The sequence below is a fragment of the Cryptomeria japonica genome, chromosome 6, assembly GCF_030272615.1.
Source record: "Cryptomeria japonica chromosome 6, Sugi_1.0, whole genome shotgun sequence".
NCBI classification, from domain to species: Eukaryota; Viridiplantae; Streptophyta; class Pinopsida; order Cupressales; family Cupressaceae; genus Cryptomeria; species Cryptomeria japonica.
The window spans coordinates 37,280,891-37,289,945 of NC_081410.1; positions in this window are offsets into that span (position 1 = coordinate 37,280,891).

Here is a 9,055-nt window from a genome sequence, read left to right on the forward strand (position 1 = left end):
AGATATTCTCTTATGCCAGTAACACTAGATCTTCTACCGGTAACCAAAACCTATCTTCCAGTAACCAACCATAACAGCTAGTGTTGACATCAATGACAAAACATCAACACAACACAATCAATTCATCCATAATGCCAACATCATGGTCCTTCAGGGGGTTCTGAATGGATCTAACATTAATTTCCCCCTAATCTTTTAAACAACTTAGTTTGTCAGTGAAGGGTTCTCCGCACTAGGTGAAGAAATAGGATCTTCAGATGGTTTGACTTCAGTTATCTCATCATCCTTATTTTTCTAGATTTTTTTCATTTCAACTCTGGTCTACATCACATCAACTTTCATTTTCCCTTTTCAATGAGTAGATTGATTCACCTTTGCTCTGCAAAACTTTGCAATATGTCCTAGTTTATGACAATGATAACAAGCCATACCAGATGCTCTCCAAGGTCTAGCATTTCCTCTACAAGTCCTTCTTCTACAGTTCAAAGCTGTATGAACATAGTTATCACAGATTGTGCAAACCACATTCATCCTCTTTTCCATCTCATAGGGACTAGATCGATTAGCATAGGGTCTTTTCCAGTTAAGAGTTCTTCGGTCATCAAAGTTTCTTTGCCAACCACCACCAGGCCTCTGACTCATGTGAGGAGTAGGATTATTTGCTTCATACCTAAACTCAATAGCTCTATGTCCATGCATGTTGTAAGTGAAACAATAACCATTAAAGTTTCTAGGCTTATATCCTTGATAAGCATTGGGTCTATAACCATTAGCAACATCAGATCTACTTCTACAAATATTAGTAGTATGTCCTGGCTTATGACAATTGAAACAAACAGGCTTATAGGATTTCTTATTGATGGGTTTCCGTGTCTTAGGAGAAATTTTACCTTCATGCATGTTGTCCTTAGTACCAGAAGACTCACCTTTCTCAAATGTATTGTAACCTAATCCATTTGTATCACCGTTCATCCTTTGAGATTGATCTATCCATCAAGCATGCTAGAACTTTTGTTAAACTTTGCAAGCTTCTCATTAGCATCAACAAGTTATTTTGTAAGGTCTTCATTCCTTTTCATGAGAGTTTCTCTAAGAGACATTGTCATATCTAGTTCTTCCTTTATCTCTTCTTTTTCTTCTTTTTCCTCGTGCTAGTGTGCATATAGAGTGCCATTTTCCTAATTAATCTTGAAGATCTCATGCTCTTTCTCTTTGAATTTGTCTTCTATTGCCCTCCTTACTTCAAGTTCTTCACTCATCTGGATAGTTAGAGCTTCTAGCTCTCTCCTCAAGTTAGTATTCTCATCATTCATTTTCTCCACCTCATCAACCAGTGCATCTATGTTTGCTTCATCAAAAGAACTGCTCTCAGAAACCTCCAATAGTTTTTTGGTTAGCTCTCTTCTCTTAGCAAGTGAATTTTTATACTTGCCTCTCAATGTTTCTAGGGATTCCTCACTTTCTCCAAGTTTATGAGACATCTCTCTATAACTCATATCCCCCATGTCTACCTTAGGAGTCCTTCTCAAGTGATTAAGCCTCAAAGAAGGTTGGATCTGATACCAATTGATAACCTTATAAGGCACTGAGGGGGGGGGGGTGAATCAGTGCAAGCAAAAACAATATGAGTTTGATCACCAACTTGAACAACTTAAAACTTATCAAGCATAAGAGGAACATCACCACATAAGATAATTTCCAATAAAACAAATTCCACATAACACAAGAGATTATACGTGGAAACCCAAAAGGGAAAAACCATGGTGGGACTTAATATCCATAAGATTCACTATCTATATATTATAAATCTTGATCGGTTAAAGTCTTACAAATATGCCCTATTAGGAGTAGACCCGGTTAGGAGTCACTTGGTTAAGGGATTTATATGATAAGGCCATGTTAGGAGCTATGACCTATTAGGATCTGTTAGGATAACCAGTGAACAACTGAGAGGGGGGGTGAATCAGTTGTTAACAAATTATGACTTTTAATCCACAATATAACCTTAAACAGATCAAGTACTGGTAAAGCACAAACAGATGTTGGTAGAAACAAATATTGGTAAACAATACAATTTAGTAATTAACTAGATAATCAATGTAAATCAACTATACCACATAACACCATGATTTGTACATGGAAAACCCAAAAATTGAAAAACCATGGTGGGAAGCCTACCCACAGTTAGATGATGCTTCTGCAGAAAGTATGTGTTACAATGAGGGGCCTGCACTTGCAGGAAGGCACACTTCCTAGAGCATACTACTCATTACAAAAGAGTCTCACTGACTACATAGAGGCTACAACCTTGTCAAGATAAATGGACAACAATCCAATAGACTGAACTATTGGAAATAACATCTACTATGCCTAATTACAGTCCCAGTTAAGCTCAATGCTAGAGGACTAAATCCTATTCTGAATCCAATCTGATCACAAATGATCACTCAACTCCTCTGCCTGAATGATATTACAATATTCGCACATTACATTCCTTGACCATGACCTTTTCAATAACCATGATACTTTTACGAAGAGTTTCTACCTCTTATTTATATAAACCCTAAGGCCTAAACCAATTAGGTCGGCCACCTAAAGATATTATAATAATATCATTACATAATTCCTTATTACAATGATATGTCATGTTGGCTTAAGACCAAAATAATAATAACAAATCCTTAAAACATCTTGAATCATCCAAGTAATGTGTAAAGTACACACTAGCATGATACTTGTCCATAACCTAGATAGGTACCAGACCTATTCTAGGTCCACCATGCCAAAGCAATGTCTTCAAGCAATTGAAGCACAATCAACCAACATATTTAGCATTATGAAATCCTCGAAGAAGCTGCACCAACACCAATTGTGCATCCTCTCATGATTCCTCAATGAAAGCTCTACTGGTAAAGTCTTAAACCAGTGTCAGTAAAGGTTTACTAGAGTGTATGATAACATCCAATTACCAATTCAATACCAAGTGACCAAAAAATTCTCATAGAGAATATAACTCATGAAATCCAATATACTTCACTGATCCAAACATGTCGAAAGTGTCCAACAGATAATCTCTTTTGTCGGTAACACTAGATCTTGTACCGATAACCTGTCTATCAGTAACTTCTAGTGTCATCATCAATGACAAAACATCAATGCCATACATAATCAATTCATCCATAATGCCAATAGGATCAAACTCACAAGAGGATTTAACACTCTGATATACAGCTACCCTATTAGGGGATTTAAAAGTTAAGGCCTGTTAGGACCTACCCGATTAGGGGATTTTACTACTGTAAACTATTAGGGAAACAACAGTCAAATGATCTTCAAATAACACCTTTGTGTTTGATAATATCTACTTCTGATCCTCAAAACATCAATAACACATCAATATAGAGATTTGCAAAACACTGCACAATCAACTTCGCCTAATTCTCCTTCAATCTCACACATGTACGCATTCGTACACACACCGACTTGATACCTCATTACACTTTTTATAAACATCAATTTTAGTCAGCTATGACCTTGGAGCAATTTCCTAGGTTCAAATAATCTAGACAAAATAATATTACATGCTGAACTTATGTCAACCACCGACATAACAAATCAAAACCTGTGTCGTTTTACCGATTTAAGTGACTATCACTATCGGTTGAGTGTTCATCAGAATGTCTACTTTGTACATAAAATCTCTCTTGTCTAGTTGAATCTTCCAATGTGGTTATGAGAATAGCTCCAAATACCTATCTCTATCATCACTATAAAACCACATCATCCAACTCTTCGTGAAGCACCTACACAGGTTGTTAGAATGCAACTTTGTTCATAGTTTACCAGTTGAGATCCTAATTATGGATTCTTTGCTAAACCAACTTCGGTATCGGTTAGACCTTACTGGTTGGCTTCCAAGACTTAGAAGACCATAGAAACATTATTTCCATCAATGATAACACAAGACCTAGTTATCAAAAATGAATTTCAATCTCTTCATCACATTCACCAATCAATCATTTACCCATTGTATATCACCAACAATCTTTACCGATTAAGTCGAATGCCAACAAAATGAAACACCACCAATCAACTAGAACATGAACATGATAACCATCAGCATCCTAATAACCTTCTAAAAGCCGCACCAACACCACTTATCAGATTCATCAAAATATCTTCAACAAAGCTTTGTCGGTAAAACCCTTGCTGGTAACCAAAAGGCTTACTAGAACAAATGATAGCTTCTCAATCATCAAATCTTGAACCAACTAAATGAGATACACATCAGGAACACATGAATAACCAATCCAAACCAATTCCAATAGCCAAAAAATATCTCTGATATATTCATCATAATCCAACCACTCTACCAAAACTTGATAGACAACAAAACAACTAGTGTTAACATCAATGACAAACATCAATGCAACAAATAATGAATTCCTCCAAATTACCAACAAGTTCTAATACTAATTGTTGGAATCAAGGAACAGTGAGAGGGGGGTTGAATGAGTGTTATGCAATCTTTAATTTTAAAAAACTGTTCTTTCAACCATTTAATGCATATGAACAAAAGAAAGATACAAGAGCATAAAAAAAAAACCACAACACCATAAAACCAATATTTTTATACATGGAAACCTGGTTAAGGGAAAAACTACAGTGGGGTGAACCCACAATATAGGTATACTCTATAGAAGTATAGAAATATTACAATTTGGGAATGCACATGCATTCAGGCACTTTTCCTAGAGCTCACTGCTCAAGATAGAGAAGCTCACTACCTACAAATAAATTACAACAGATTACAAATGTGATTGAACTAAGAATAGCATCTACAAATGCTTGATTATAGTTCTAGTAAAGAACATTAAGCACACTTTTCATAGTTTGTCTTATCTTGCTTTGTTACATTGTTATGCTATAATTCATAGCATTAATCTCCATCCCGTGCACATGAAATTGTGCACAAATGATCACTAACGCCTTCCATACACCCAAAAAGATCAAAACCATTTCTCTTATATATCCACAACAAGAAATCATATCGGCTACATGTCGTTTCAAGAATATTAACACTTTATTCAAAAGTGTATAACCTATTGACAAAATCCAAACTCAAATGCTAAAGCAGACCACAAAAATTGAATTCATGTCACCACACATGTTGGCTACACATCGTCTATCACAAGAAAAATCACCAAATCACTCCACTTAATCCACATAAAGAATTATCATGCTAGTCGGTCATATTGCACTATCAAACAAAAACCCGATAGACCAGACATTCTAACTCACACACCAATCATCACCAAAGGATAAGGTACTCTAGATATCCATCAAGCTTCCCTCTAATCTACAACACAAAATATTAACCCAAAATAAAATACCAACTAAAATACCAATTATTGCCAAACGCTTTGTTCTAAGCTTGTCAGACTTAAACCAATCTTCAATCTGACTTTCGGTATGAGAAAATGAATCACTATGGATGGGAATACTTGACTTGGGTTGCAATTAATGACAACACTAGATAACCTGTGCAGTGTCTCTTGCCAACATGCACCTTACTATAATTGAGGGAAAGGGACAAAGTAGCATCCACATCATCATCCATAGGCTCAAAGGAGGAAAGGGTCAATGATTGTGTGAAGATTGTAGATAATGTCAAGATGTCCTCCAAGGAGTTGAACAAGAAAGCCTACATAGAGGAAGAACGTGACTCACTTGGAGAAGATGAAACAAGAATAGGAATATTGGCCTTTGGAAGAGGGGTAGTAAGAAACTTGGGAGAAGGTGGAACCTTCTCAATCACACATAGAGACAAGCAAAATAACAAGAACTAAAACAGGTAGATAAAAGATTGAGGAACATGCTCGCAAGGATTTTTTCCATCAAAAATTCAAGATGGGGCCCTACTCAAACTTGCATTTGGGTGGGATAGGAGAAATGGGTCTCCTATCAACTACAGTGAGCTGAAGGACCCCAGGAAAACTTTGATGCAAGAATGGCTATGAAATAGGGGGAGAAGAAAATGTTGTGTTGGACACCACCTATGTATGAGGCATATTGATAGGTCACGACAATGGAGGTATGTCAAACAAGGATGTAATGAGTGGTGGCTCCAAAGGAGAAGTGAAAGCCTACACTAGTTTAAGGGCAGGTTGATCAACGGACCCCAAAGTAGTGGGAAGAAAGACTGAAGATGATGTAGAAATAGGATTGGATGCAATAGAACTGGGTGTTGAATATGCACTAGCAGATTGCAAAGTAGCATTGCACTCTCGAGCCTTGGCCCATCAATAGCACTTACACTCACACACGTGTTGATTATGATGGAGATAAGGGCCACAAAAAGAAGCTTGAGAGGACTCAGGATCAATATGGTCCATAGGAGAAGCCTCCATAGCTTTTGCAGGGACAAGAGAAGGGGAAAGCAATGGAAAAAGAGGTGCATCTAGGATAGGTACTACATGCACAACAATGGGTGCCCTACCTCACTTTGTTAGAGGAGTAGCTGGAGGGACGAAGGGTGCCAAAATAGGTTGTGAAGTAGGAGAAAGAAATGATAAATGAACATGAGAGGGATGCTTCCCTTTATCATATTAAGAGGACTGAGGGATATCAGAAATGAACGAGAGCTTGAAGGGATGCTAGGCCATAGAATTTGATAGCATGGGTGCCTTTTCCTTGTATTCACTAGGTGCAATCGCAAGAATAAAAGACACCACTAGAGGCTACATAGTCCTGAGTAGGCGAGGAGGTCTATTCAGAGGAGACATGAGACACCACCCACTCCAAGACAAGAATAGATGAAGAAAAGGTTGATGCAAGAAGAGGCCACAAATAACTAGGTTGAGTTGACTTAAGGGCCAACTTCCACATCTTATACTGATAATATGCATGGTACATTAAGTTATCATGGCAAAGCATGGGCCCTACCGAAGCAAGACAAAAATGATATAGCAAAAATTCCCCATGAGCTACCAAGGGTCAATATCCAGTATCTTGGATGACATGCATCGAACCTTTATGAGAAACCTTGAGGCATTTATGAATCACTGTAGGGACCGCATCCATAGAAATCAACCAAGGAATGCATAGTTTGACCCAAAATAGGTCCAACTCAAGAATGATTACAAGCATTGATGAAACAACCTTGGTTCCAAGGAGGACCATCAAGATGATACCACCCAAAGGAGGGATAGAGAAACCATCGTGTGTCCTCAGGGTTGCTTGACATTCATCATATGTAGGCCTATGCCAATCATTCATGAATAGACTCTCCTCTGTAATGACAACAACTCTACATGATGGGTCAACCATCACACCCGTGACAGTCTGACCATTCAATTTACCAAGGATTTATAGAGGAGTAGGCTCTCCATAGTACAGGGCATCCAAAGGGGTGAATGATAATCATACGTTAGACACCTTACCCTTCTAGCTAGGAGGAAAAAAAATAGGAGTGATGGTGACCATGTTCACAAATGGACCATCATTCAAAGGAGGATCTGATGCAAAATGAATTGTTGAATGCAAGGGAAATGGATTAGTGTAAATCTACAAGTCACTACTGGTCTTCTTAATAGATTTGTTTGACTTTTGTTTGTAGAAATCAACTTTAATCACACCACTGTCGATGTGGTATTGGATAGTATTTCAAAGACAATAACATTGCTCAGTGTCATGACTAGGCACACAATAGTGATGGCATAATTTTGATCCATCGTACCAACAAAAATAGGGTCTATTATTAGGCAACAATTGAACCTCGAGAAGGGAACCTAGATTGTCTCTTAATAATCACTGCATTATGCTTAAGATGTTGGCATTGTATTGTCATTGATGTCAACCGATATGTAAGATGATGTTACTGGCATTAGAGATTGTTGGTATGTTGATGTCAACCGGTATGGTTTATCAACTGGCAAGCAAGAAAAAATGGTAGGTGTAGTCTGGGATAGCATGTCCTAACTGGCAGAATAGAAAAGTGCATGATATGAAGGTTAATCGACAGAACAAAAAAGTGCACGATATGAAGGTTAATCGACAGAACAAAAAAAGTGCATGATATGAAGGTTAACTGGTAGAATAGAAAAGTGCATGATATGCAGGTTAACTGGTTAGTGTATACCAGTAGCATATTTAGTCAGTGACCAAATTTGAACCGACACAGTCAAGTGAGTTGGATGCTGACAGAGATGTCACATGGACTCCAAGTGGCAAACATGTAGTGGTAGGTGAATGGTGCGTCAGCGAGGTAGTTGCCAACTAGGTAAGTATTACATATTGACTGCAAAAATCATGAATTGATTGCAGCTCAAATCTGATTGAAGGGAAGAGATTTTATTCTTTGACATTATGATTGAAGAAGGATATCTAATTGTCTTGTTGATCTAGAGAAAGAAATCGTTAGATCATTTATTGTGATTGGCAAAATCAAGACCGATAAACAAAGTCCAGTTTGCTAAATATAGTAATCGTTTATAGGAAGAATAAAAAAGGACAGATCCCTTTTGCTGACCTTTTGCAGGTTGTTGATTTAAGAAGATGAGATTCAATTTGATATGGACTGTGGTTTTGATTTAAGAAGATGAGATTCAATTTGATATGGACTGTGGTTGGTAAAGAAAACCCTAAGCATGTGAAGTATTAGTTTTTGTTTTGGCAGGAAAACACATGTATAAATATGCAGATCTAAGACTTAAACTCTATGAAGAAAAGAGAGATGATGTTGGATGATTGATGAGAAAGTGTGATTCTACCACGTGAGAGTTGATCAGTCTAAGTGTTGATAGAAAAATATTTAAGTGATTGAGTGTTAGTTGAAGAACTAGTAAGAAGGGTCTAACCGATAAGGTTTAAGGTAACTAGTAAATAGTTACAGAGTGTAACAATTCATCTAACCAGCAGCGTTGGAACCAGTAAGATAGCATCAAAGAGTGAAGGAGAGCAAACAATGTGAGAGGAGATCTGACAAGATAGAAACTAAGTAAAAAAGATTCAGACAGAGTGAACAGAGGACTGGTAGAGAAGAGAACTAGTGTGA